The sequence below is a fragment of the Pan paniscus genome, chromosome 5 (assembly GCF_029289425.2).
Source record: "Pan paniscus chromosome 5, NHGRI_mPanPan1-v2.0_pri, whole genome shotgun sequence".
NCBI classification, from domain to species: domain Eukaryota; kingdom Metazoa; phylum Chordata; class Mammalia; order Primates; family Hominidae; genus Pan; species Pan paniscus.
This window is the reverse complement of record NC_073254.2, coordinates 153,794,000-153,821,120: the sequence shown is the minus strand read 5'-3', so window position 1 is coordinate 153,821,120 and position 27,121 is coordinate 153,794,000. Positions and strand designations below refer to the sequence as shown.

Sequence of the window (27,121 nt, the reverse complement as noted above, 5' to 3'; positions counted from 1 at the left end):
TGTAATAGGAGACAGAATAAACTCAGTTTTCACTATAGTACAGTATTCTTTTAGCAGCAATCCTTACAAAATATCAACTGAAAATCAATTACATAATTTATCCTTCAAGGAAAGAGCTCATATCTTTGGTTTCTATTACTCCTGAGTTTTTATTGTCTTTGTATATTTAAAAGATGGGCTAGGACATCAATAGACAAGTCCTTGGAACATTAAAAACTATTATTCTAATTTCCTTCTTTTAAAAATATGCATATTTAATCTATTTTGGAACAATTTGGAAATTCAGGAAGCATAAAGTAACAGATAATTATAACCATGACTCAATTCTGATTAAATGTCATAATATGACTATCTTTCTTTTTTTAATGGTTGCCTCTTCAATGTGCTAAGTAATGAACACCTTCTATACATTACACATACAACAGAAAGATTACAGGATCTCATTGTGCAAAATTGGTATAAATGAATGCCTCTTAAACTTCTGCTACTTTGCATGGATAAACAGAAATAATAACAAGTATAACAAATAGACCAACATTTCTTCTTTTATTTTGAAATTGAGGGAAATATGTCCAGCTGGTGGTAAGAGCTACACATTGTTTTATTTCAGAGGAAATGGAACTTTAAAGAGTTATCTGTGTTCCTTTGGGTTGTAAAACTTTCAAAATATGTACTAAAACAAGAAATAATAAATTATTGTTGTATACAGTTCTTTTTTCCTAGGAAAGAACAGTGGAAAGCTGAGAAATTATTCAGTTCAATTGAATCACTCTTATGAAATAAAAAATGCCACCCTAAGAAACTGTGACTTTTATTTCAGATAACCCAAACCTGTCAGGGTGAACCCAATCTACACCATCACTTAAAGCTGACAGGAAAAAAATGTATACCATAACTTTTAGTTTAAAAAAATACCACTATGTATGTTTTTATAAATTATTCGAGTCAGAATTAAAAAATTATGTATCATTCAATATTAACTGAACAATTCAGAATAGCAGGTTTTTGTAGTTAATATTTGTACAAGCTTCTAATAATTATTAAAATGGCCTTTATTTGTTTTTTCTTGCCACTGACCTATAGGATATACTAAAAGAAGACAGATCAGTCTCTCTCCTGATAAGAAGAGTCACCAAGAGAAACATCTGCAACAACTAGGTTGTGAGGAATTTCTTTTTTAAATGTACATAAAAATATGTTAATGTACACTGCCTTGGGTAGATGAGATGTGTTATTTCTTTAATAAGTTTGCAAACATTTACAGAAAAACAGTTAACATAGGTACTTGCTTCTTTATTTTTTGTAAAGAAAGGAATTAGTAAAAATAGAAGTTCCAGAAAATGCTAATTTCTTAGAATAAGATCTGTTTAATTTTTTCCAGTGCATAACAAAACACTTAAAACATTTTTTCAAACATTAAATTTAACATACTATGTTTTAGAAAATATGTGAAAGCAACCTGGATTTAGAGGGTTTAGATCAAGCCTTTGAAGTATCTTAAATCTCCTTGAGACCTAAAAGACTTGTTTATAACTAACAGTTGCTTTGTAAAAACAACATTATGAGATGTTTGAAAATTTTCTTGTTAAATTTTTATAAGAATATTTCGGTTGGGGAAGGAAGCATCTGTATTGCAAGATGATTTCTATTATTGATTTATTTAATCTCAGGAATGGAGAACAGGATGCCTTGCAGGGAAGTTTATCTGTGACTTGTAAACATGAAGCGACTAAAAATATGGAAAGTTCTATCATCTTTGGATGGGCCTAATAATTTCTCATTATGAGTATAAGACTAGTGATATGGCATCTTTAGCAGATTTTTGTGTGTCTTTTTTTTTGTAAGACTACTGGAACTTAATCTTGGTTCACCCAAGTTTGAGAGTACACTGTGAGACTATTGAACAGATCAAACCCACTAACATGTAATTTTCTCCCAAGTTTTGCTTTTAAAGTGATCAGAATTTATTTAAAACAGATTGACATAAGAAACTTATTTGGAAATAAAGTCTGCATTAGTATTTGGGACTATTGATAGGGAGAGAATTTTTTTCTAAGAAAAACATTTCACTGTCTTGTTGTATAATAGAAGAGAGTTTTTCACATTTGCTCTGTGCCTCACTCACTCTTGGCTATGTACTTTTGTAACATTGTCAGACTTTGCAAGAGAAGGCCAAGGAACAGAGGGAGATTCAACAAAGATACCACATTCCAAAATGCCGAGTTCTTATTTCTCTACTATGAATTAGTCTGCTAGTCATTTATTTCACTAATTAAGTCCTCCAGGAAAATGTGAACTTAAATTTGTACAGCTGTTGAATCCTAAAGTGATAAAACAGTTAGGTTTTAATTAAGAGATTTAGTAGATGGTTCAATATACTTTGCATGTTACTTATATTATTAATATATACTTTAGTATATATTAATACTAATATAAATATATTTAATAAACATATAAATATATTTAATATTAATACATTATCTAAATCTAATGTATATTAATATATTATCTAAATATATAAATATAGATGAATTGCACTTATTTTTTCTCTGTTCGATCACATACACATTCTAGAATTTTCACAATTGGTTGCAGTGACCCCCATCGTTTTCCTCCTATTTTCTCTAGATTCATTATTCAGACTATTAACTTATAGTCTCCAATACTTTGTCCTTACATCTCAATAATAAATGTATTTTGATCTATTTCTTTCTTTAGATTTTGAGGGCTTTATTATTACAGGGTAATAGTCCTAGATTTCTTAATATTTTGGGAATTCTATCATGAAATTACTGAGTGATTTGGGGAAAGCTATTTTTTTGGGAAGAATTGCTTTGCATTTGGTGTTTAGTTCTGTGTTTTTAGTCCTAAACCCTATACTCATGACAAATTGGACATATTTGTGCTTATGTTGAAAAAACTGAATTGAGATTAATCTTTTTCTTTTTTTTTTTTTTTTCTTTTTTAGACAATCTTGCTCTGTCACCCAGGCTGGAATGCAGTGGCACGATCTTGGCCCACTGCAACCTTTGCCTCCCTGGTTCAAGTGATTCTTCTGCCTCAGTCTGCTGAGGCAGAAGTAACTGGGATTATAGGTGTGCACCACCATGCCCGGCTAATTTTTTGTGTTTTTAGTAGAGACAGGGTTTCACCATGTTGGCCAGGCTGGTCTTGAACTCCTGACCTCAAGGTGATCCATCTGCCTCAGCCTCCCAAAGTGTTGAGATTATAGGCGTAAGCCACTGTGCCCAGCCCGAATTGAAATTAATCTTATAAGAATTATATTTCTACTTCTCTAAAGAATCAGTGTTTATTGAGTAAATACATTCAGTAAAAAAGGCAGGCTACAAAAAATGCATTAGATATGATGTCATTTTTCTAAAAACAATATACATGTAGGAAAAGATTTAAAAGGATCTACATCAAGGTACTTGGTGGTTTTTAAGGAGATTTCCCTTTGTATATCTGTATTCAGTAATTTTTCTACAGTGAATCTTAATTGATTTTATAAGTACAATAAATTTTAAAAATAATTCATGTTGTGGAATTGAGTATAGAAAGCTAGCCACACTGGATCTTGATAGATTGAGGTACACTTTATACTTTGTCAGCAGTTAAGTCAGAAGCCACATCCTCATCTGAGAGCTGAAATTGGGTGTGGGGAGGATGATCATAACTCAAGAATTGTTGAGTGCTCATCTTATAAAGAACTCTGGAGCTGCTGCTAGGGAAGTCTTCTCCTCCATCCTATGGATGAGGTCACTGAAGCCCTAGCTATGAGGTCATGAGTCCAAGTTCACATGGCTACATGGCTAAACCTGGTTTTAATAAGTTCTTTTCTTAGAGGTCACAGATTTGTGAAACATTTGCTGCTACGTCAGGTCTGCAGGCCTATGAATATTTAAGAATTTGGGATTCGTGTCTGCATTTAACAATCAGGAGTATTCACATAAAAATCCAGATGTCTAAGTTATCTTGAGAAAAATCTTGAAAAGCCATACTTCATGTTCTTTTCCTAAGGTAACAGGTGGAATGGGACACAGATTGCCCATTTTATGAGGGGCACAAACTTTTGTTCTCCATTGACCTCACAAGAACCACCTGGCCCCGTAGGCCTTGGAATTAGCAACTTATGTATACTGGCCCCAAACAATGAAACAGTGGGAGCGTGATTCTTCATTGATAGTAATTAGGATCACCATTTCTCAGAATGTCTTATTCTCAGAATGCTTCTTTTCTTCCTATACTTCTATGTCATTTGGGAATCATTACTGAAGAATAAAAAAACTCATTACTGAGTTATTATTCAGTAATAATGAAGTTATTATTATAGTGAGAGGGTAATTCCTAAACAATAGCTTGGAGCACTTAGTGTCAGACTAAGTTAGGAAACACAGCTTAAGAATGTGGATTTGTCAATCCTATGATACATGGATAGTCAGAAAAGAGAAAGCAGCAGAGGAGATGGCTCTGGTCCATTGGGCTTTCCTGAGACCAATTTGAGACAGCAGGAGGTAACACTGCCTTTTAAGTGTCTTTTTCCCTTGACTCATAAACCTTCCACTTATATTCATTTATATAGTTATTGATACTTGATTTTTAACTCTCACAGCACCCTGAAGGAAAGCACATGTTTAATCTATAATGTGAAAAATGCATTGCTAAGTCTTGACTTGAGTTCGAAGTCAAGAGGATGTCTTAGCTGTGATGTTATTTCTAGACTATCCCCTCTGAAAGCAAATTATCAAGATTTGTTAGAAATACCTATTCATCTTACTAACCCCTTTCCAAGATGGAAGCGGATTCTGAGATGGATGTTAGCATGACAATTAAGGGTAAATGGCAGGACATTTTACTCAAGAGGCAAAGAAAAGCCATATATGGTTTAAATGGGATGCCAAATAAAGTACTTACTTTTCCCATGCTTTATAATGCTGACACTTACATCTTGAAGACATCGTAAGTTTGGATTTGTTTGGAGGTTCCATTATACATTGTCATACATGCAAAAAATTTTATCCATGCTATAGTTAGAGATTCCAAAGTACTTTTGGTTATTTGATACTTTTCTAGAATAACTCTCATATCTTGGCTCTGAATGACCAAATGCCTTGATTACTGTACATTCATCTTTATAGCTGCATTATTGAGCTTGACCAGTTTTATTTGAAGGAAAATATTAATCTAAGCAGAAGCATTCAGAACATGTGTGTAAATCATTTCTCCCAGTACACATTTGTTTTGTTAACTTTAGTTCTCAGTGTCTCACCAAGCTGCCTCTAGCATCATTTTCTTGTTAATCTAAATAGAGAAGTCTTCTTCAGTCCTGCATGACTGTTTACATAGGCTGTTGATCAATTTTGTTTGATTTTTAAAAGTTGTTATTAAACCTAAAGAGAATACTTAATACTTAAAGCATACCACTTTTAACATCTTTTTCCTGTTTTTATTCCTAATTTAATAATTAGGACATGAGAAACAGACTCCTAAATAGTTTTTGGCTTAAAATCACACACGGTTTTTTTTTTTTTTTTTTTTTAACACAATGCTTAGCTATGGCTTTTGGCCAGCGTTTATTCCTTGCATGTCATTTGTGAATGCCTTCAAATAAAAAATGTGCAGAGTTGAATTTATATTTTTGGCCTCAGAGCCAGCATAAAAGCTGTTTCCATTTTAATTTTAAGCTAGTTCTGTAAAGAGATATAATGCTACTTAAATTTTAAACACATCAAGGATCTCATACAGTTAGTATGTGTTATGTTATCACATCTGGTCATTCTTGGCATTAGGATTATTCCTAATGTTTTGCAATGTTCACTACTTGGGCATCCAAAATCTCAATAACAAACCAAGACCCTAAAGGGTCCCTATTAGAGAGCTATTATCAAGAGTAAAGAATAGTATTGAAATACACTTTCGTCTTTAAGACCAGTTTTTAAAGTTTTGGGTTCATGGGTTTCTCTGAGAATCTAATGAAAGCTGTATAGCCTTCTCCAGAAAAATGCACACACAATGGAAAAATCTGAATATTCAGTAAAGCTCTCATCATGTCTCTAAGTTTATAGGTCACAGGTTAGAAAGCCTTGTGACAAACTAATATAGATATATGTTCATAGATTTGTATGTATGCACTGTATATGCTATAGGATATACATATATTTAATTTTTTAAAAACTTCCTTTAAAATCTCCTCAAGTAGTTGAAAGCTCGAAAATCTTGGTTACTTCTATCTAAGGATTCTTTACTTCTGTAGAAGGCAGGTAGAGGTACTGAGTTTTAGGAATCAATATATTAATAAAATAAGAGCATGTCTAAAACAAGCAACTGACCTAAAGGTAGGTTATCTAACTGCAGCTGTATGACACCATCATACCCTCATCCCTTCAACAGTTTTTGACTTCTAATGTTCATGACATGCCAGTTTTCCAGGTATGCTTATAAAAACAGATATTACATTCATTGTCTTTAGTCACATTCAGATCAACATGTTTCTAATTTTATTTTTGATGTCTTCTTTGGACACAGGAGAAATTGAGAAGTTTGTTGCAGAATTCCAAAGTTCCCAGAAATGTCTTATTAGATTTTTTAATAATTTTCAAGTATTTTGGGTTTTTATATATTTCTTTTTGTTTGTGTTTTCTGTTTTCTTTCTGCTATTGTCAGAAAACATACTGTGCATGATTTCAATCCTGTGGAACTGATTGTAATTTGGTTTTTATATAGCCCATTTAGTTGAATGTTTTAGATGCACTTAGAAAGACTATTCTGCCACTGTTGGTTATAGTGTTCTGCATACGTCAATTAGATCAAGTTGGTTGATATATCTTTACTGACTTTTGTCTCTTTTGTCAATTACTGAAACTGGAGTGTTAAAATCTCCAAATTTAATTGTTGTACTCGGTTGAGTGGTGTTCCTCCAAAATCTATGTCTACCCAGACTTGTGCATGTAACCTTATTTAAAAATAAAATCTTTGCAGGTATAATCAGGTTAAGGTGAAGTGGAGCTGGATTAGGGTGGGCCATAATTCAATGGTTGGTGTCCTTACACACCTAGAGATCTGGACACAGAAGTAAAGGGAAGAAGGCTATGTAAAGAAGGAGGCGTAGATTGAAGTTATGGTCAAGGAATGGCAAGGACTGACAGCAAACACCAGTAGCTTGAAGAAGGAAGGAAGGATCCTTCCCTAGGGCCTTTAAGAGAGCATTTCCCTCTGATACCTTGATTTCAGACTTCTGGTCTCCGTAACGGTAAGACAATAAATTTCTGATGTTTTAGGCACCACCCCCGCCCCCCCAAAAATAAAAGGTGTTAGGATGCAATGATAATTATTTTGACAGATTTCTCTGGAAAGCTTTAAATTTTTTAAAAAGCAAAAATACTCCATCACTATCCTGATAACAATCAACATGTAGTCAGATGCTTTAGCTAGCATAGTCTTACTAATATTTGTATCAATGAGCAGGGTTATAGTATTAACATTTTCAACATGGTAGCAAATATTTGTCCCCTGCACTTCTAATTATAAGGTCAAATTCAAATAAAAGTAAGAACACAAAAATGAGAACCCTCATCCAAATTTCGACGTACATTATTATTTATCAATCATCAATAGACTCTGTGCCAAGCACTGGGCTGGGTGCTGTACCTTTTGAGGATGCAAACGTAGAGTAAAAGCAGCCCTGTCCTCACGGTGCTCTGGACACTGTGCGGGGGAAGACATACAACCAGCGACATCGTAATATGGGCCATCAGTATTCTAATAACGCTGACAGGAGTGATGCTTCGGAAATACTTTTCAGTTCGTGTTTCCTTATTGGCTAGCTACGCTTTCTCTCCCCGCTCCTTGCCTATCTTAAAGAATCCAAGAAAGGGGCAGACCAAAGCTACTTAGGAGACAAGAGCGGTCTTGGTGAGATTGCAGCAAGAAGGGGAAGGTTGGTGGGCGTGGTGGTGGGTGCCTGTAATCCCAGCTACTCTGGAGGCTGATGCAGGAGAATCGCTTGAACCCGGGAATCGGAGGTTGCAGTGAGCCAAGATGGCGCCACTGCACTCCAGCCTGGGCGACAGAGCGAGACTCCGTCTCAAAAACAAAAACAAAAACAAAACAAACAAAAAGGTCGGACGCGGTGGCTTACGCCTGTAATCCCAGCACTTTGGGAGGTTGAGGCAGGTGGATCACCTGAGGTCAGGAGTTCGAGACCAGCCTGACCAACCTGGTGAAACCCCGTCCATACTAAAAATACAAAAATTAGGCGGGCATGGTGGCGCATGCCTGTAATTCAAGCTACTAGGGAGGCTGAGGCAGGAGAATAGCTTGAACCCAGAAGGCGGAGGATGCAGTGAGCCGATATCGCGCCACTGCACTTCAGCCTGGGCAACAAGAGCGAAATCCTGTTTCAAAACAAAACAAAACAAAACAAAACCTGCACTAGAATAAGTGCTAGTTCTTTTTTTCTTTAAAGACGGACAAGATGAAATGTTTTAATTCTCATTTTACCTAATAATAAAGGATGTACCTACCGTTAAAATCAAGTAGGAATTTATCCTTGTCTTATTGTCATTTTTTAAAAATTTTGCTATTCTGCACAGGACCAGTTTCTCTAGAATGTTCCCTTGCTGACTTTTCCTCTGGTAGTATCAGTTATACTGAAAATCAGTTGTATTCTTTTGCTTTATTTCACTGGGCACCATCAAACTAACAAAAGAGGAGAGTAATAGAGTAGGAGAAGATGGAGGATGCAAGGGAATAGGACACCTGTGTCCTAACCTCCTCTTGGGTATATATCCCAGGTTGGGGAACTCTTTCCACAAGCCCGGAGAGAACTGGTAACAAGAGGGCGGGGCGAGTGCGAATTTCGATCCAGATAGGGCCTCCAGGTGGAGCGCCTGGGATCAAACCGGCACCTGGCCCTCGGGCGGGCGGATTCAGCCCCCGGGGAGCAGGCGCGGGAGTGAGGAGCCCCGATTGATTCTGCATGGGATGGGCCACGGCTCAGGGGCCAGAGGCGGCGCCAAGGCAGGGGGCGCGGATCCAACACAGCTCCTTCCCGGCCCAAACCGAATAAAACTCCCAGCAGCCCACAGTGAGACCCAGTGGAAAAGGCGCCCTCTGCTGGAGAGGCGCAGACGGGCGGAGCTGGAAGAGACAAAACCCAAAACACCTGAACATTTATTTCAGCAGCTAGAATACTTCAAGTAGGAGGCGGGGGAAGCCGTGCCTTGTCAAGTTAAAGCGGACAACTTGTTCCTTCTCAGCACACCTCACTCCCAACTACCCTGCAGGATGGAGGTGTATCAGGAAAAACAGTGCTCCGGATCCCTTACCTGAGATCTAAAGACGCCACATTTTCTTCACAAGTGTTCTTAAGTCAACTGGGAGGACAAAGATTGCGTGAGTGCTTGGCTTATATGGTTTCATTTCTGTTTTCCAGTTGTCATTGTAGGCATGGTCAATCTCTGCAAAAACAAAAAGAATAGGTTTAGGAGTAAAATATCCCTGAAATTAAGATTTCTAACCGTTCCCTTTCTAAGTGTATTTTAAAAGGGCACACCCAATTTCTTGATGTTTTGGATGTATTATTATTATTATTATTAAAGACAGGATCTCATTCTGTCGTCCATGCTGAAGTACAATGGTCCGATCATAGCTCACTGCAGGCTTGAACTCCTGGACTCAAGCGATCCTTCAGCCTCAGCCTCTCAAAATGCTGGGATTACAAGCGTCAACAATTTCTCCCGGCTGCATTTTATTATTCTAATTGCGCAGCTTTGTCTAGTAAAGGATGGAGGACTAAAGGGAATAGGACACCTGTGTTCTAACCGCCTCCTTTTGGGTAGAGACCCCAGGTCGGGGGCCTATTCCACCTGACGGAACAGAGAGGTGCGGCTGCGCGTTTCGGTCCGGAAGAGGCCTTATATCAATGGTAGTTCTCCCTGCCTTTATATACCTCTTCTGTTAGTTTGATAGTGCCCAGTAAAATAAAGTAAGAGTACGACTGATTTTCAGTATAACTGATACTACTAGAGGAAAAGTCAGCGAGGGAACATTCTAGAGAAACTGGTCTGTGCAGAATAGCACAATTTTTAAAAAAGTGACAATAAGACAAGGATAATTTCCTACTTGATTTTAATGGTACATCCTTTCTTTATTATTAGGTAAAATGAGAATTAAAACATTGCATTTTGTCTGTCTTTAAAGAAAAGAAAGAACTAGGACTTATTCTAGTGCAGGTTTTTTTTGTTTTTTTTTTGTTTTTTTTTGTTTTTTTTTGACGGAGTCTTGCTCTGTCGCCCAGGCTGGAGTACAGTGGTGCAATCTCATCCCACTGCAACCTCCACCTCCTGGGTTCAAGCGATTCTCCTGTCTCAGCCTCCCGAGTGGCTGGGATTACAGGCATCTGCCACCACACCCACCTAACTTTTGTATTTTTAGTAGTGATGGGTTTCGCCATGTTAGCCAGGCTGGTCTAGAACTCCTGACCTCAGGTGACCCACCTGCCTTGGCCTCCTAAAGTGTTGGGATTACAGGCCTGAGCCACTGTACTCAGCCTTTAGTGCAGGTTTCTACATTAATCTTCCTCTCCTTTGTTCTCGTGAGCTGATTATCAAGACCAGATTAGGATATGTGGTTGTTTCCTAAGAGACTTAAGCTTGGGGGACATGTGTTTGTTTTGGGAGTATGTCAGTATGTCTGTGTGTGTGAGTATGGTGGGCAAGGGAAAGAAAGATGAGATCCTCCCTCTCAGTTTAAGGTAGCCTAGGTCTCAGGAAAGAAATGAGGTATGAGCTGCATAACATTTGGGTAATGAAGCAGGTCTTCGAAGAACCAGTAGGCCTCCAATGTCCCCATCCATGGCCATACACGTGGAATCAGTGAAATGGATGAGAGTAGGTTCCCAGTCAGGATCATGTACAGGGAGTTGAGAATTCACTTTTCTTTCTTTCAGAAGACCAATTTTAATTTTTCCACCCAACAGGGGTCAGCAACACACAGAAACTTGTCTTAACTAACTCTTTCCCCTTCTTTAAAATATTATCTATATATAGATAATTTCCCCTTCTTTAAAAATTATCTATAAAATTCTCTCTCTACATATATCAATAATTTTTAAAGGGGAAGATATATACATAAAGATATATATGTTTAATATATAGATAATTATGTATATCTCTGTTTTATTTTATATATATGATAAAACAGAAAGAGAGAGACAGTGTGTGTGTTTACTCTCTTTTTTACCCAAGTACATATGCCTTTCTAGTGCTTTGCAGAGTACTTTGAATAAGAAGGTTCAGAGACATCTGAAAATTATCTGTGAACTTTTGCTATTCTGATTCTTTTAAGGTGGTATATTATAAAAATTTTAAATGTACAAAATTACTTTAAAACAGCCAGTGGGTTAGCAGTTGGTAATGCTAGTAACTGATAGTAGATGACATGTAAGTGCTCACTATGCCACTATGCTGGACAACACAAGCAAATACCGCACATACATTATAGAACTTGATTCTCACCAGCCTGATAATATCAGCGTGTGCCAGGCTTTCTAGGTGGTATCCACTGCGCTAAACACCTCAGTATGCACTATTTGATTTATTTTTTCTTAACCTTACAAAAGAGGAACTACTATCAATTCCACCTTAAACATGAGAACACTTTTGATTACCTCTGTAAAAAAGAAAAAAAAAAGGAAAAAATGAGAAAATCAAAGCTTAGGAAGGTTAAACAATTAGCTTAAAGTCACACTGGTAGTAAGTGGTGGCACTGGGATTTGAGCAGGCAGGCTAGTCTTCGCCACTCTTGTTATTATACATTCTACACTCTTACAGAGGAGTTAGTTCAGATTCTTTAGCGGTAAATCAAATCATGTTACTCTTATTCAGTATCCTTTAGTGAGTTCCCATTTCTATCAAAGTAAAATCCACATTCTTTATTATCATGTACAAGGCCCTCTGAGTTCTAGCTCCCTGTTACTCTGACATCACCTACTGCTGCTTTCTTGTTCTCTGCCAGCCATAGCTGTCTCTTTGCCCAACATGCCAGGCAACACTCTTCTGTCTCGGGGCTTTTGCACTTGCTGTTTCCTCTTTTGGGAATGCTTTTTTTTCTCAGCTATCCGCATGACCTCAGGCCTGGTGAAACATCACATCAGGAAGTTAGGGACTGTTCTATTCCAAGTTGCTACCTTCCTTTCTACTCCTAATCTTGACACTCCCTATTCTTCTTCTCTCATTCCTTATATTTTTTCTTAAATGTCTATATTTTTAAATCCACCTATTTATTAACAGTTATTTTTCCTCTTTAAGATATAAACATCACAGAGGGCAGGTATTTTTGCTTCCCTGTTTAAATTGCAGCATCAGCATTTACAATAGAACGTGGCATAGTAACAGGCACTCAATAAGTATTTGAATGAATGACAAGAGCTTAGGAAACTCACCCAAGTTCACACAGTTAGCAATAGGTGAAGTGAACTTTGTTACAAATCCAGTATTGGATTTATCCACATATCAAATGCATAAACCATCTTCCTGGGCTCTTCTTAGAATTCCCTTGGTCTTTAATTATAATAGACTGAGTGAACATGAATAAACAAACCAAACAGGAAAAAGGCAGCATTTGTTACTGTCTCTTAAAGTGGGATACTTTAAAGTGAGATCAAATCAGAGGCCAGGTCAGTGAAAGGGGACACTGGTCTTTAACAGAAAGGGAGTTGACAAGTGATGAAGTCAGGAATGTGCTGATGTTTCTGGGCTGCGTGAAGGGGCAAAGTGTGGGAAGGTCCTGGATGAAGCTGGTGTTGGGTTAATTAATTAGGGTGGGATGCCTGTGCATTAAGGGGAGGAAGGAACCAAGGGGATTGATTTGGAGTAGACTGGAGTCTCAAGTAGCATTTACAAAGGATCCTGGAGGCACAGGAAGGATGGGAGAAGTGTTGGGTACAGCTCAATTTGGCAAGTGGCCAAAGAAACATGTCAGATATTAGTGAAAACAGGCCACAGCTGCTGCACTTTACAAGCTAAATGGCAGGCCTTTCCTTAGCCCTCCCCCACCCCAGCCCATCTTATGTCATGTAATAGTTATTTTCTTCCTGAGACAGCCAGCCATAACTCAGTTCTCACTTGAGGGCACAGGAGAAGCAAAGGGATGCTGAGGCTTCATTGCTAAGGGAAGAGGGTTCAGAGCATGAATGAAAACTCAATTTCTCCTGAAGCTGAGAATTTAAATGTTAGTGTACTGAAGACCCACCTCTTTCATTCCCAGGATAATTTTTAAAAAATCACGGTTATTTCTCTTTAATTTCGTGATATCTAAACTTGTCATTTCTAAGATTTCCAGAATACTTAAAAGTCTTTTAAAACTGTTTTCCTCTTCAAAATGTATTTGTACATTTTGTATATTTGTATATTTCTCCTTTCTAGAAAAAAAAATCCTAGATAGTTCAGAGTAAAATAAATGTGTGCATATATATATATATCTATATATATCTCTCTGTATGTATATCTATATATATATCTCTCTCTATATATGAATATATACATACCCATATACGTATACTACACTGGAGTGTTTAAATATAGAAAGAACAAAAACACTGAAAGAGAACACATGTTGTTACTAAATAATACAATTTGGTTAAGCTGCTTGGTAGCATCTCTTCCCTCCTCTTTCTTACCCTTTTCCCACACTTACCTTACAAAACTTTGCAATTAGGTGCATGGACTCTGGAATTCATAGCTGCATTTCAATCCAGGCTCTGCCACCTTCTAGTTGTGTAACAGTGCCCACATTATTTAGCTTTTATTTTCCTTATTTTTCCTCATTTGTAAAATGAGACCAAAAATAATTAACTAAAGGACATTCATAATAAAATAGTATTAAATGTTGAATATTACTATTATTTACAGACATTTTAATTTTTTTTTAAGTTCAGGGGTACATGTGCAGGTTGGTTACATAGGTAAACATGTGTCATGGGGGTTTGTTGTACAGGTTATTTCATCACCCGTGTATTAAGCCTCGTACCCATTAGTTATTTTTCCTGATCCTCTCCCTCCTCCCACCCTCCACCATCAATAGGCTCCAGTGTGTGTTGTTCCCCTCTACGTGTCCATGTGTTCTCATCATTTAGCTTCCACTTAAAAGTGAGAACATACAGCATTTGGTTTTCTGTTCCTGTGATAGTTTGTTAAGGATAGTGGCCTCCAGCTCCATCCATGTTCCTTCAAGGACGCTGCATAGTATTCCATGGTGTATAAGTACCACATTTTCTTTATCCAGTCTATCACTGATGGGCATTTAGGTTGATTCCATGTCTCTGCTACTGTGACTAGTGCTGCAATGAACATAGGCATGCACGTGTCTTTATAATAGAATGATTTATATTCCTTTGTGTATATATCCAGTAAGGGGATTGCTGGGTTGGATGATCTTTCTGTCTTTTAGGTCTTTGAGAAATCACCACGCCGTCTTCCACAATGATTGAACTAATTTACACTCCCACTAAAAGTGTATAAGCATTCCTTTTTCTCTACAACCTTGTCAGCATCTGTTATTTTTTGACATTTTGATAATAGCCATTTTGACTGGTGTTAGATGGTATCTCATTGTGGTTTTGATTTGCATTTCTCTAATAATCAGTGATGCTGAGCTTTTTTTTCATATGATTGTTGGCCACATGTGTCTTTTTTTGAGAAGCATCTGTTCATGTCCTTTGCCTACTTTTTAATGAGGTTGTTTGTTTATTACCTCTTGTAAATTTGTTTAAGTTCCTTATAGATGCTGGATAGTAGAACTTTAAATTCCTTATAGATGCTGGATATCAGATGCATAGTTTGCAAAAATTTTCTCCCATTCTGTAGGTTGTCTGTTTACTCTGTAAATTCTTAAATAATTTTTGTATATATTTGGAACTTCATATTGGCTGCTCATCGTTTAAAGTCTAAAGCGGGTGGGAAACTGGTTTCTTAACTGGTTTTATACAGCACTTAGGAAAACTACTTCAACACTTTTATCATGTTGAGGAAAAGAAAATGTAATTACAGTTCTAGCCAAATGATGCTTCTTATTCTTGATGAAAATATAAATGTATATGGCATATGAAAAACTCTTCTATTTGGTGAAATAAAAGTTAATATAAAATTAAGAGCAGGTTCAACATTTAGGAAGTGAATTTACTGTTTTCTTAGTATCAATTTTTCTTTCTGACATTGTCCAAATGTTGTGTGAAGTTGTGTTTTTTTTTTTTTTGAATAACACTCATTTGAATGCTGAGATGGTGTAAGGTCCATGACCCCAGGAACTACCTGCTGTTTAAGATGAGGAACATGGTGGTTTATCAAGCACACATGATAAGAATGAAGATTTTACTGTAATTTCTTCCTTGATTTCTTCTAACATGAATTGATACCTATGAGGGCATCATAAAGCATGGATAAAGATTGTGAAAAACGTTGAAACCAAACTAAATCTTATGTAAGTTATCAATGAATAGATTTACCTCAAATTGCTAATTTTAAGTGCTTTATTGGTTAATCAGTTGTTCTGTGGTCAGTTGATTATTTAAACTAAACAAATTATTGATTTTTTAAAATCAGGTGCTGAGCTTTGTTAAAGGGGCTAAATATAGAAAGTTGCATAAGACAAGTCCTGCCCTCAATAGAAGTCATTTTGTATTAGGAGAGATACAAATTATCGTCTTTTAATTGTAATGCACGTGGTAATGCTATGACAATATAGGACTAGGAGGATGCTAAAAAGACACGGGCTAATTCTTCTAGAATTAAGGGGTGTGGGTGATCTTGAAGGATGAATAGAGGTAACACAGCGTCAACTCAAAGAGCAGCCAGAGAATACTTGGTGTTTCTGGTACATGCAAATAGTCTATTGAAGCAGGAGTATAGGTTGCGTGGTGGAGACTGTCGTGATATGTGACTGGAAAAAGGATAAAGCTGAAAACAAGGCAGTGACAATGAAAATGGCGAGGAAAGTATTTACTTGATAAACATTTTGAGGTATGATAGACAACACATGCTGACTAATGGCCGTGAAGGTCTAGGGAGCTAGAAATTGGAGATAAAGTGGCTTGAGTTTGTAATATTATCTGAGATAGGAAACACAGCACAAGTTTATTTTTGTTTTATGCTTTGCTTTTGCTTGGCAAGGATGTGCATATTGCTAATTCAGATTAAAGTGTTTTGAGTTTAAATATGTTGTCACCATGCAACCAAACTACCTTTGCCTTACTGGTTCTGGTATTCAGCTAGTCACAGCATCCTCTTAACTTGTATTTGCACTGTGCCACGCATCTCATGGCTGGTCTGGTTCATTCTTCCTCTCTTACGGAATGTTGTGTACCTTTTTCAGGGCTCTTAGTTTTTAATGCTAGCGACAAGCAATAGAACTGGCTAGTATCAACTAAAATAAAACAAAGAAAGCCCTTTCTATGATTCAAATACGACACATACCCAAACAACGTAACCCATTCCCCTGGGCACAGTATTCCAGGTGACTCTTTTGGTCCTTAGAAACTTCTAGATCCCTAACCAGATGTGAGAGTTAGCAAAAGAAGTAAACAGTTCATTTGAGTGCACCAGGAAACTTCTCTCCATTCCCAGATACATTCCTATTCCTGAGAGTTATGCACAAGTCAATAAAGATTAACTAAACAGTTGGAAATACAACCAAATAAAAGCTGAGACTTTAAAAATCACTCAAGAATATGCACATTGTAAGCCATTTGGTAGGAAACTGCTGCATGTTTGTTTTTGCTCTGTTTCTTAACACAGTTTCTAGAAAAATCAGCTTTGAGACCGGGCGCAGTGGCTCACGCCTGTAATCCCAGCACTTTGGGAGGCCGAGGCAGGCAGATCATTAGGTCAGGAGTTCGAGACCATCCTGGCTAACACAGTGAAACCCCAACTCTACTAAAAATATAAAAAGTTAGCCGGGCGTGGTGGCGGGTGCCTGTAGTCCCAGCTACTCGGGAGGCTGAGGCAGGAGAATGGCGTGAACCCAGGAAGCAGAGCTTGTAGTGAGCCGAGATGGCTCCACTGCACTCCAGCCTGGGTGACAGGGCAAGATTCCATCTCAAAAAAAAAAAAAAAAAAAAAAAAAAAATCAGCTTTGGCAGAAAAATGGAAGATCCTCTGTAAATGGATACTTGAGAGCTTGGGCTGTGTTCATAGTTTTCTTCTTAAACTGAAAGCCTTAATTCACACTACTGATGGTTGAGCAATATTTTTTCTCCCTTTAAAACTAATTTCTAACTATAGTATAAAATGTAAACATAGGCTGGGGTGCGGTGGCTCACGCCTGTAATCCCAGCACTTTGGGAGGCGAAGGTTGGCAGATCGCTTGAGGCCAGGAGTTTAAGACCAACCTGGCCAACATGTGAAGCCCCATCTCTACCAAAAATACAAAAAAATTAGCTGGGCATTGTGGCATGCACCTGTAAACCCAGCTACTTGGGAGGCTGAGGCGCTTGAATTGCTTGAACCTGGGAGGTGGAGGTTGCAGTGAGGTGAGATTGCACCACTGCACTCCAGCCTGGGTAACAAAGCGAGACTCCATTTCAAAGAAAAAAAAAAGTAAACATATCAAAGTGGCATATATTAAACAAAAGCATATTTTAAGAGTTTTTAAAACAGATGAAGGCAAATATTCTTTTGGCTTATACATTTCTATTTAGATGTTAGTCTAAGAGTACTTTAAGGTACATATAATTGTGACTAGTATTTAATTTTAGAGAACAGTTATCCAATTTGTGGAGTCAAGAGATAACATGAAGTTTTAAAAAATGTCATTAACTTTTTACTTTTGGTCTTGTAATTAATTTGTGTATTTTTTCAGTATGAGGATAGAAAAATGAAACAAATCAATTCTACTCCCTGAATATAGCTCTAGTACAAAGTCAGGTGGAGTTGAGAAGATTTAAATTACTCTGGAAACTGGAATAAAGTTTCTAATGATGTGTGCGTTTAGATTTATTTACACCAGTTCTTCCAGTTACAACGTAGAATTGAAAAATGGATTTAAATTATAGGAACCATACATATTTCAATGCTAGAATGTCTTCATTGGAGAGAAAGAAATACAGAATCAATAATTTAATAATATATCTTTTTCTTGTAATTTGTACAAGTGTATGGGCTACACATGCAATTTTGTTACATGCGTAGATTGTGTAGCCGTCAAGTCAGGGCTTTTCGGGTATTCATCACCCAAATAACGTACATTGTGCCTATTAACTAATTCCAAATCATCCTCCCTCATACCCCTTCACCCTTCCAAGGGTCTATTATCTATCATTCTACTCTCTATGTCCATGTTAACACATTTTTTTCTGTTTTTAGCACACACTTATGAGTGAGAACATGAGATATTTGTGTTTCTGCTCCTGGAGTGTTTAGCTTAAGGTAATGACCTCCAGTTCTATCCACGTTGCTGCAGAGGACAGGATTTCATTCTTTTTTAAAATGGCTGAATAGTATTCCATTGTGTATATATTCCACATTTCCTTTATCCGTTCATCCATTGATGGACACTTAGATTGATTCTCTATCTTTGTTATTGTGAATGGTGCTGCAATAGACATATGAGTGCAGGTGTCTTTTTGATATATTGATTTATTTCCCTTTGGATAGATACCCAGTAGTGGGATTGCTGGATTGAATCATAGTTCTATTTGAGTTCTTTGAGAAACCTCCATACTGTTTTCCATAGAGGTTGTATTAATTTACATTCCCACCAACAGTGTATGAGAGTTCCTTTTTCTCTGCATCCTCACCAACATCTGTTATTTTTTGTCTTCTTAATAATCGTCATTCTTGCTGGTGTGAGATGGTATCTCATTGTGGTTTTAATTTGCATTTCTCTGATGTTGATAATATACTTTCTTTATAAAGAGCTAAAAGTTGATTTATTTAAAATCTTCAAATGCTTTAAATATCTGTCTAATAACTCTTATTTGTGGTTTCCAGAAGAAGAATTGAGCCAGCATTGCTGGTTGTTCTGCTCAGAGGAAGGGCTCCTCTCTGGCATAATCAGTTATTTTACTCATTTCTTTTTTTAACAATAAGTTTGAGAATTTACCAGTTGCCAGAAAAGGGAAACAAAAGTTTTTTTTTAGATATAAAAGGCTTAAGAAGATATTTTTAAAAAGTTTTGATACTTGATGAGTTCATTTAAAAGTTTTCAAAAGTATTTCAGATTTGACTAATGTACTTATGTCAGAGTTCCTATTAGTTTTGAATAATTTCATTTTCAATTCGTTTAAACTTGAATGTTAGTACAGACTATAAAAATAATAAAATTAGTTATTTATATTGATTAAAAACTATCATATTAGTTTTAATTGATCACTTCAGTTTTATTTTTTCCTCAGTTGAGGTTACTAGCAGAGCCATTTCTAAATACATTGTTGACATGCAGAATTTTCCCTCAGAGAGTAATCTTCTCCTTCTTACCATGAGGCCAGAAACCTCATGTATTTCGTGAAATAAGATTACCCACTGTAGAGCCTCCATCTCATGTTCTAGAATTTTCTTTCATTCTCTCCGTTAAAACTTCTTTTGTCTTTCCTCTTGGTTTTGAGCTCTGTTCCTAGGCCATCATTAAAGCATTAATGGCCAATATGCCTTAATAATAAGTTACGCCTTCCAGGCAACATCTTTCCACACTTCCAAGAGAAAGTAATTTTAAGGAAAAAAAAATCAGGAGTGCTTTATTTCAAGGGGAACCTTTTCATTATTTCCCCAAATCATACTTTTAGAATCTGCTTGCCTACTTTGGTGCAATAATTCCTAATAATCCCACAGAGCATTTTATGGGTCACAACCTGAAACCATACAGGAATGCTGCCTTGATGGGCATTGTAATACTCTAGGGCAGTGGTTCTGAAAAGATGATTATGTCCCTTTCCCTCCTCCACCCCGAAGATATTTGGTAATGTCTGTAAACATTTTTTGTTGTCACAACTGGGGAAGTGCTACTGGCATCTAGTGGGTAGAGGCCAGGTATGCTGTTCAACATTCTATAATGCAAAGAGTATCCTCCTACAAGGATTACTTAGCCCACAAATGTGAATAGTGCTGAGGTTGAGAAACCCTGCTCTCAGACAATACCAGCCTAGGATGCAGATAATTAATCTAGCCAAAAGGCTTTCTTTTTAGTCTGGAATCAGAAGTGAAGTAAATTTTGATTGACCACTTAGAGTGGTGCAGCTATTTATGAGATAGTCTACTACATTTTTGCTTTGGCAGAGATAAATAGTTAAAATATATATACTTTCAAATTGGAATTTAAGCATTTTGTAATAAATGAAACAGAGAACTTTAGAGTTTTGCCTTGGTCATTAATATTATAGTTTTAGAAGTAACACTTTTAGTGCTTTTCCTTAGTGTTATTTCCCCACTCGGATTCTTTCCATTTTCTCTAGTTTGGGACAGATAACCCAGCAAGCTTCTTGGGTTTGTGTGAATGCACAATATTTATTAATATTTACTATATTTTCTTCTGTTTCTTTAAGTTACATCTTTCTATGTTTGAGTTTTTCAAAGCTTTCTATAGTTTGAATCATTCACTAATTTATTCATTAAATAAATGTTTATTGTCAATTGATCCAGATAAAGTATGTTAGGGCTACAATAATGAATAAAATGGACAAAAGTCCATACAGTCAAGGAGTTTATATTCTAGTGGAATAGAGAGACAAAAAAAAAAATACACCAGAAAATTGCACAGGGATGAGTGCTATGGAAACAATTAACACAGAAAGAGAAGGGGGAGTTTCAGGGTGAGGGATGGGGGTAAAATCTTAAATTGATTGACAAATACAGACAAACTGAAAAAGTGGCATCTGAGCAAATACCTGAAGAGGATTGGAGATGTGCCATATGGAAATCTGGGAGAAGTACGTTCCAGGAAGGGGAAATTACAAGTGCAAATGTCCTGAGGCTGGAATGTACTTGGTCTGTTTGAGGACAGCAGAGCAGTCCGCATAGCTGGAAGAGAGTGAACTGGAGATGAAGAAGAAGCAATGGAGTCAGGGAGGTGATGGATGAAAGGATCATGTCAGAATTTACAAGGTTGTTGGAGAGATGTTGGCTTTTACCCTGAGTGAGAGGGGGAGCCATTTGACACTTTTGAGAAGAAGCACAACAGAATCTGACTTGTGTTTTAAAATGATCACTTTGACACTTACTTATACACTGTGGTGGGAATGTAAATTAGTTGAGACACTGTGGAGAGAAGTTTGGAGATTTCTCAAAGAACTAAGAGTTGAACTACCATTGGGCCCAGCAATTTGATTACTGTACATATATACCCACAGGTTCTACCGAAATGTGCACCCATATGTTCATTGCAGCAGTATTCACAATAGAAAAGACATGGAATCAACCCAGGTGGCCATCAATGGCGGACTGAATAAAGAAAATGTGGTACATATACAACATGGAATACTATGCAGCCATAAAGAATTAAATCATATCCTTTGTGGCAACACAGATGCAGCTGGAAACCATTATCCTAAGCAAACTAACACAGAAACAGAAAACCAAATACTGCATGTTCTCACTTATAAGTAGGAACTAAATATTGGGTACTCATGGACTTAAAGATGGGAACAATAGATACTGGGGAATACAAGTGGGAGGAGGGAAGAAGAGGGGCAAGAACTGAAAAACCACTTATTGTCTACTATGCTCAGTACATGGATGACGGATTCATTTGTACTCCAAACCTCAGATCATACCTTTGTTACAAAGGTATGATTAGACCTGCACATATATCCCTGATTCTAAAATAAAAGTTGAAAAAAATTATCAAATAATGTTGTAGAATTCCAAAAGAAGATAATTTATTAAACTCACATTTTAATAACTAAAATAAATAAATATATAAAATGTTCACTTTTGCCCACTATCTGGAGAATAGGCTAGTGGGGAAAGGGTAGAAACAGGAAGACCAGATAGAAACCTGTACATGGCATATGGACCAGGGTGCTCAAACCTAGAGGTGGTAGATCTATTGATGGATTTGATTTGAAAACAGGAGAGGAGCCAAGAGTTTTAGCCAGAGCAACTGGGGGACCAGTGTGGTAGACTGTTTTACTGTTTACCAAATATTTTAGTTTCACTCCATGTAGGCTCCTTTCCCGTGAGGGGACAATACACCTCTGCCCTGTGGAAAATGGGAAGCCATGTGACTTGCTTGACCAATAGAAGTGGTCAGAAGCTTTAAGAGCCAGCACTTGGTTCGTGTGTCATTTTTCCTTTTGCCACAAATCCAGTAATTTTCCAGATAAAGGTTATTCTGTCATTCTGGCTCCTGGAGTAAAGCTGATGTGGATGGCAACTATAGGAGACAGGCAGAAGATAGGCAGCAAGAAATAAAGCTTTGCTTTTGGAAGCTGGTACAGTGTTAAGTTCGTTTATTGCTTCAGCAGAACCCAGCCGAGCCTGACCAATACAGATAGGGTTGGCATTAACTGAGATGGAGATGTCTGCTAGAAGAGCAGGTGTTGGATGTGTATGGAGAGACCAGGAGTTTCAGTTTAGGTAAGTGAGATTTGAGATGCCTTATTAGACATCCAAGTGGAGCTGTCAAGTAGCTGGTTGTCTATAAAGAGCTGGAGTTCAAGGGAGAGGTCGTGGATAAGGATCTACATTTGAGAGTCTTCAGCCTGAGATTGAACAAAATTACCAAGGGAGTGTATAGATGTATAAGAAGCCCAGGAACTGAGGTTGGGAGTATTCCAACAATGAACAAATGAGACTGAGAAGGAGCAGCAGTAAAAGAGGAGGAAGACTAGGAGAGCATATTATCCTGGAAGCTAAGTGAACAAAGTATCTCAAGAATGATAAGCTTGTCATATGGTACTGATACATCAAGTGAGGTCAAGACTGAGAATTGACTTTGTGATGCAGCAATGTGGAGGTCACCAATGACCTTGACAGGAGCAGCTTAGACAAAGTGGTCTGTAGGAAAGCCTGAATGAAATGGGTTCAGGACGGAATGGCAGGAGAAGAGTGAGACAGCAAATATAGATAACACTTTCAAGGAGTTTTCCTGTAATATGGAGCAGAGAGTGATAGCTGGGTGATATAGTTTGGCTCTGTGTCCCCACCCAAATCTCATCTTGTAGCTCCCATAATTCCCATGTGTTGTGGGAGGCAGCCAGTGGGAGAGATCTGGTGGAAGATGATTGACTCATGGGGACAGGTCTTTCCCGTGCTGTTCTTGTGATAGTGAATGGGTCTCATGAGATCTGATGGTTTTAAAAATGGGAGTTTCTTTGCACAAGCTCTCTCTTTGCCTGCCGCCATCCATGTAAGACGTGACTTGTGCCTCTTTGCCTTCTGACACGATTGTGAGGCCTCCCTAGCCATGTGGAAATATATATATAAGTCCCTTAAAATCTCTTTTTCTTCCTAGTCTCTGGTAAGTCTTTATCAACAGCATGAAAATGGACTAATATACTGAGGAAGGAAATGGGGCAAGAAGGTGTTTGTGTTTTGCTTTTTTTTTGGTAAGATGGGTAAAGTGAAAACCTACTGATTTGCTAATGAAGTGATCCAAGAGAGGAAAAACAGTTGATGAGGCAGAAGAGGGAGGGAGAATTGCTGGAGACATGTCATTTAATAGGCCAGAAGAGATGGGATATGGTACACAAATGGAGATGAAGGACCACATACAGTCCGTTTACAGGAAGAGGATGGGAAGGAAAGTATGAGGATATAGATGGGTGTGGGGTGAGAGCTTGTAGAACTTCTGATTGCTTCTGTTATTTTCATTAAAAATGGAAGCCAGGTCATCCACTGAGAGTGAGGATGGGGAAAGAGCTGCTAGAGATTTGGCATAGTTGTGTGTTTTTCTCTATGTTCAGTTGGATGTAATGTAAGTGTGGAGTGATGGAAAGATGCATATAACCATGGTTGGAGGTTTTCCTAGCAAATTCAACAAGGCAAAGGAGGATGAAGTGTTTGGGGGTGTATTCAGGGGAGAAATTACAGTGAACAACCATGGAATTTTAGGTGGGTAAGGAGAGATGTGAGGAACTGGGGGCACTGAGAGACAGTGAGAAGGCAGTACTGTGAATGGATTGGTGAAGTTGGAGAAGTAGAAGGAATACATTGCAAAAACAGAAGCTGTTGGTCAGAGAATGGGCTGCTTAAAATTGAGATTCTAGAAAGGCTGCAATTGGTAATGGCAAAGGCTAGGGTATGTCAATGGAAGTGAGTAGGGTGTAGGACAAGATCCTGGAAGTTTTTTACACTGAAGTTGCTCTATTTAATTCATTTCTTTTTTCTTAAGCATTTTCTTTCACTGAAACTCCTCAATTAAACTCATATTTCTTGCGAGTTCCATCCATATGGATTTCAAATCTAATGAAAATTTACAAAGCCAAATTGAGTAAGGAAGGAGTTTGTTGAGTATTATTTCAATAATTAAGATGTGTTCATATCAAAGATGACCTAATCACTCATTAAAGTCCCTAAATATATTAGACAGTTAAAAATTTGTTATTTATTTGTTTAATATTTGGCTTCATGCTACCTTTATAAATTATTATCTTTAATATCACTCTTCTCACCATCATCTATTGAACTATTTATATTCTTAAGATATTGTTTAGTGTTGGGCAGCCACTAATTATTAGGTTGTGAAAATCAGATAGGAGATACCTAATTATCAAAAAACGTGAATGTATTGTTTATCTGAAACAATGGAGAAAGTCCTGTTTTATACTTGACAAATCACAGAACTATAAGTTAACTTTGAAGCATCAGGGCTTCAGGTCAGTTTTGGATGCTTAGAAAAAGTTGAAGGTAAATCATTGAATTTATGTGAAAAAATAATTACAAATAATTTAAAGTCTGAGACTAAGAATGAGACTTACTGCTAAGGAGAAAATACGGTTATTGATCCTAACCTGACCGACTTTATGTCAGTCTTTTACATTGACATTTGATTGATATAAATCTCATACAACCCCAAATTTTGGATTAGCTTTTTTCCAAATGATTTCCAATGAATGCGAATTCATATGTATTTCTAATTTACATGTATGTCATATAAATTTAATTTTATGACTGATTCTGAGGTTGTTAAAGGTCTCTAAGGCAGAAACTGTTATCTCCCAATTATCCTTCTCCTTTCTTTAATATAAATACCTGATTTTGTCATAGCATTTTTCAGCTTAAAGACTACATTTTCCAGGCTTGAAAGCAGCCAAGTGAGCTTTGGGACTAGGTTGGGGAATCTTAGGTGGTTCTTCTTAGAAGTCTTCTTTAAAGTGAGCGTGCATGCCCTTCTTTTCTCCCTCTGTCTGGTTTCCTGGAACTCAGATGTACACGTGATGTCTGGAGCTCTGGTCGCCATGTTGGATGATGAGATGAAGGAGTTACTAGCACTAGAATTGGCAAAGAAGACCTGGAAGGTGCCTGGGTTTCTGAAGAGCTCATGAAGCCACTGCATCAGCCTGGACTGCTGAATATCAGTTTTCTTGACAGAACAAAATTTTATTTGTGTAAATCACTATTTTCCAGGTCTCTCTTAGTTGCAGCAAAATTCAATTTCTACAGATAAAGTAAGAATCATTCGTTCTCATCCCACCCATATGTCTTTTAAAGAAATTTTTCTTTTATTGACTGCTCTTCTGATACCTCCTCATTTTTCTATAACTTCCTAGGAAAAGACAAACTTTGGGTGGGCCGCTGTTTTCATGTACAAGGTTTCTAGCCACTTGTCTTGGTGTTCCACATCTATGACAGCAGTTTGATCTCATTATGAAGTAACAGCTCAAACAGTAATTCTAAATGAGGATGAGGGTGGGGGAGTTGTAGAATCATTTTGGGGAGTTTTTCCAAACTACACATTCCTAGCTCCATTATCTCTGCAGAGATTCTGATATTCTTCTATCAGCTCCCATTCGAGACTCACTTATCTGTAGCACATCCGCAAGTGTTTACTTGCTTCCAATTGGCAAAATTTAACATTAAAAACAAACCAGGAATTCTGTGAAGTGAAAAACTGCCTAGAGCATTACAAGGTAGTAGAAAAAAGGTATACATTTTTTAATATTTTGAAATCCACTTAGAGGCTCACAACCTTTTAATTTAAATGTGTCTTGAATCTTAGTTTGAAAAGCCCCAGTCAAATATAAGTGGCCTAATGTAAGTGACTATATATTTTTTCTCCACTAGTTTCTTCCTAGAATTCCTCCTTTAGAAATATGGGGAGAAAGTATGGAGGAAGACACTGGGCTGTATGTCTGTCAAACAACTATTTTTCTTTTCGTTATCACACTTTCAGTAATATATATTAAACACTAAAGCATATGTATTGCTGTGCTAGGTGCTATATGCATTTGCCAATGGCAAAACACAATTATCTCCTGTTTCCATCAGAAGCTCTTCCAGGTCTCTGTGGGAGGACTCAGGGTCTTCTTTTTACTCTCTTGGTGGGTGGCCTGTTGATTTGGGCTTACACCGCTCAGCGTGTACTCATTAGGCTAAGCTGTAATTAGATCAAGACTGTGGCATTCCTTGCTTTGTCTACAAGACATGGTGATAGAAGAGATAAAGACTGGATTATATATACCTGATATATTTGATGAAGAAGTAGTGTGTTCAGGACAGGTGAACTCTATAAATAAAAATAATCGAAATAGAATTAAAAACTGAAAAGAGAGCAAGGTTACATATAACAAGGAAATGACCTTACCTCAGAGGTGTGGCAGCAGCATTGCTGATTTTAAAATTGAAAAAGAAATCGTAGACTGCCTTCAATGATTAGTTCCACAATTAGAGAGGAACTAATAGGATGCAAATATTATACTTGTGTGTACTCAGAGCATTGCAGAACAGTGTCTTGTGCAAACCATATGTTCAGGGAATGTGTATTATTGACTGATTACTTTCTTTTAAGTAGTAATTTTGTGCTTTGGGTGATACTGAAAGTTCATTTCAATCTGAGTATGCTTTTGATTTAAAAAAATCTTATTTGTGTAACTTTAATTGCACAGTCTTATATTCTTTGCTAATTTATATAAGTTGTGTGAAGTCCAGGATTTATTATTATGGCATTCAGCACAGGCCTTTAATAAATAATGGGT

General features: G+C 37.1%; 1 long non-coding RNA gene across 1 annotated transcript in view; it reads right to left on the bottom strand.

Annotated features, from left to right (window-relative positions):
• The window catches only part of LOC130541617 (uncharacterized), a 33,779-nt gene extending 6,954 nt beyond the window's left edge, over positions 1-26,825 (bottom strand). The window contains exons 1-2 of the long non-coding RNA XR_008955701.2: positions 25,179-26,825; positions 9,327-9,458 (exon numbers count right to left, since the gene is read on the bottom strand). This is a non-coding gene — a long non-coding RNA (uncharacterized LOC130541617). The remainder of the gene's footprint in view (positions 1-9,326; positions 9,459-25,178) is intronic.
• Positions 26,826-27,121: the final 296 nt, after the last annotated feature.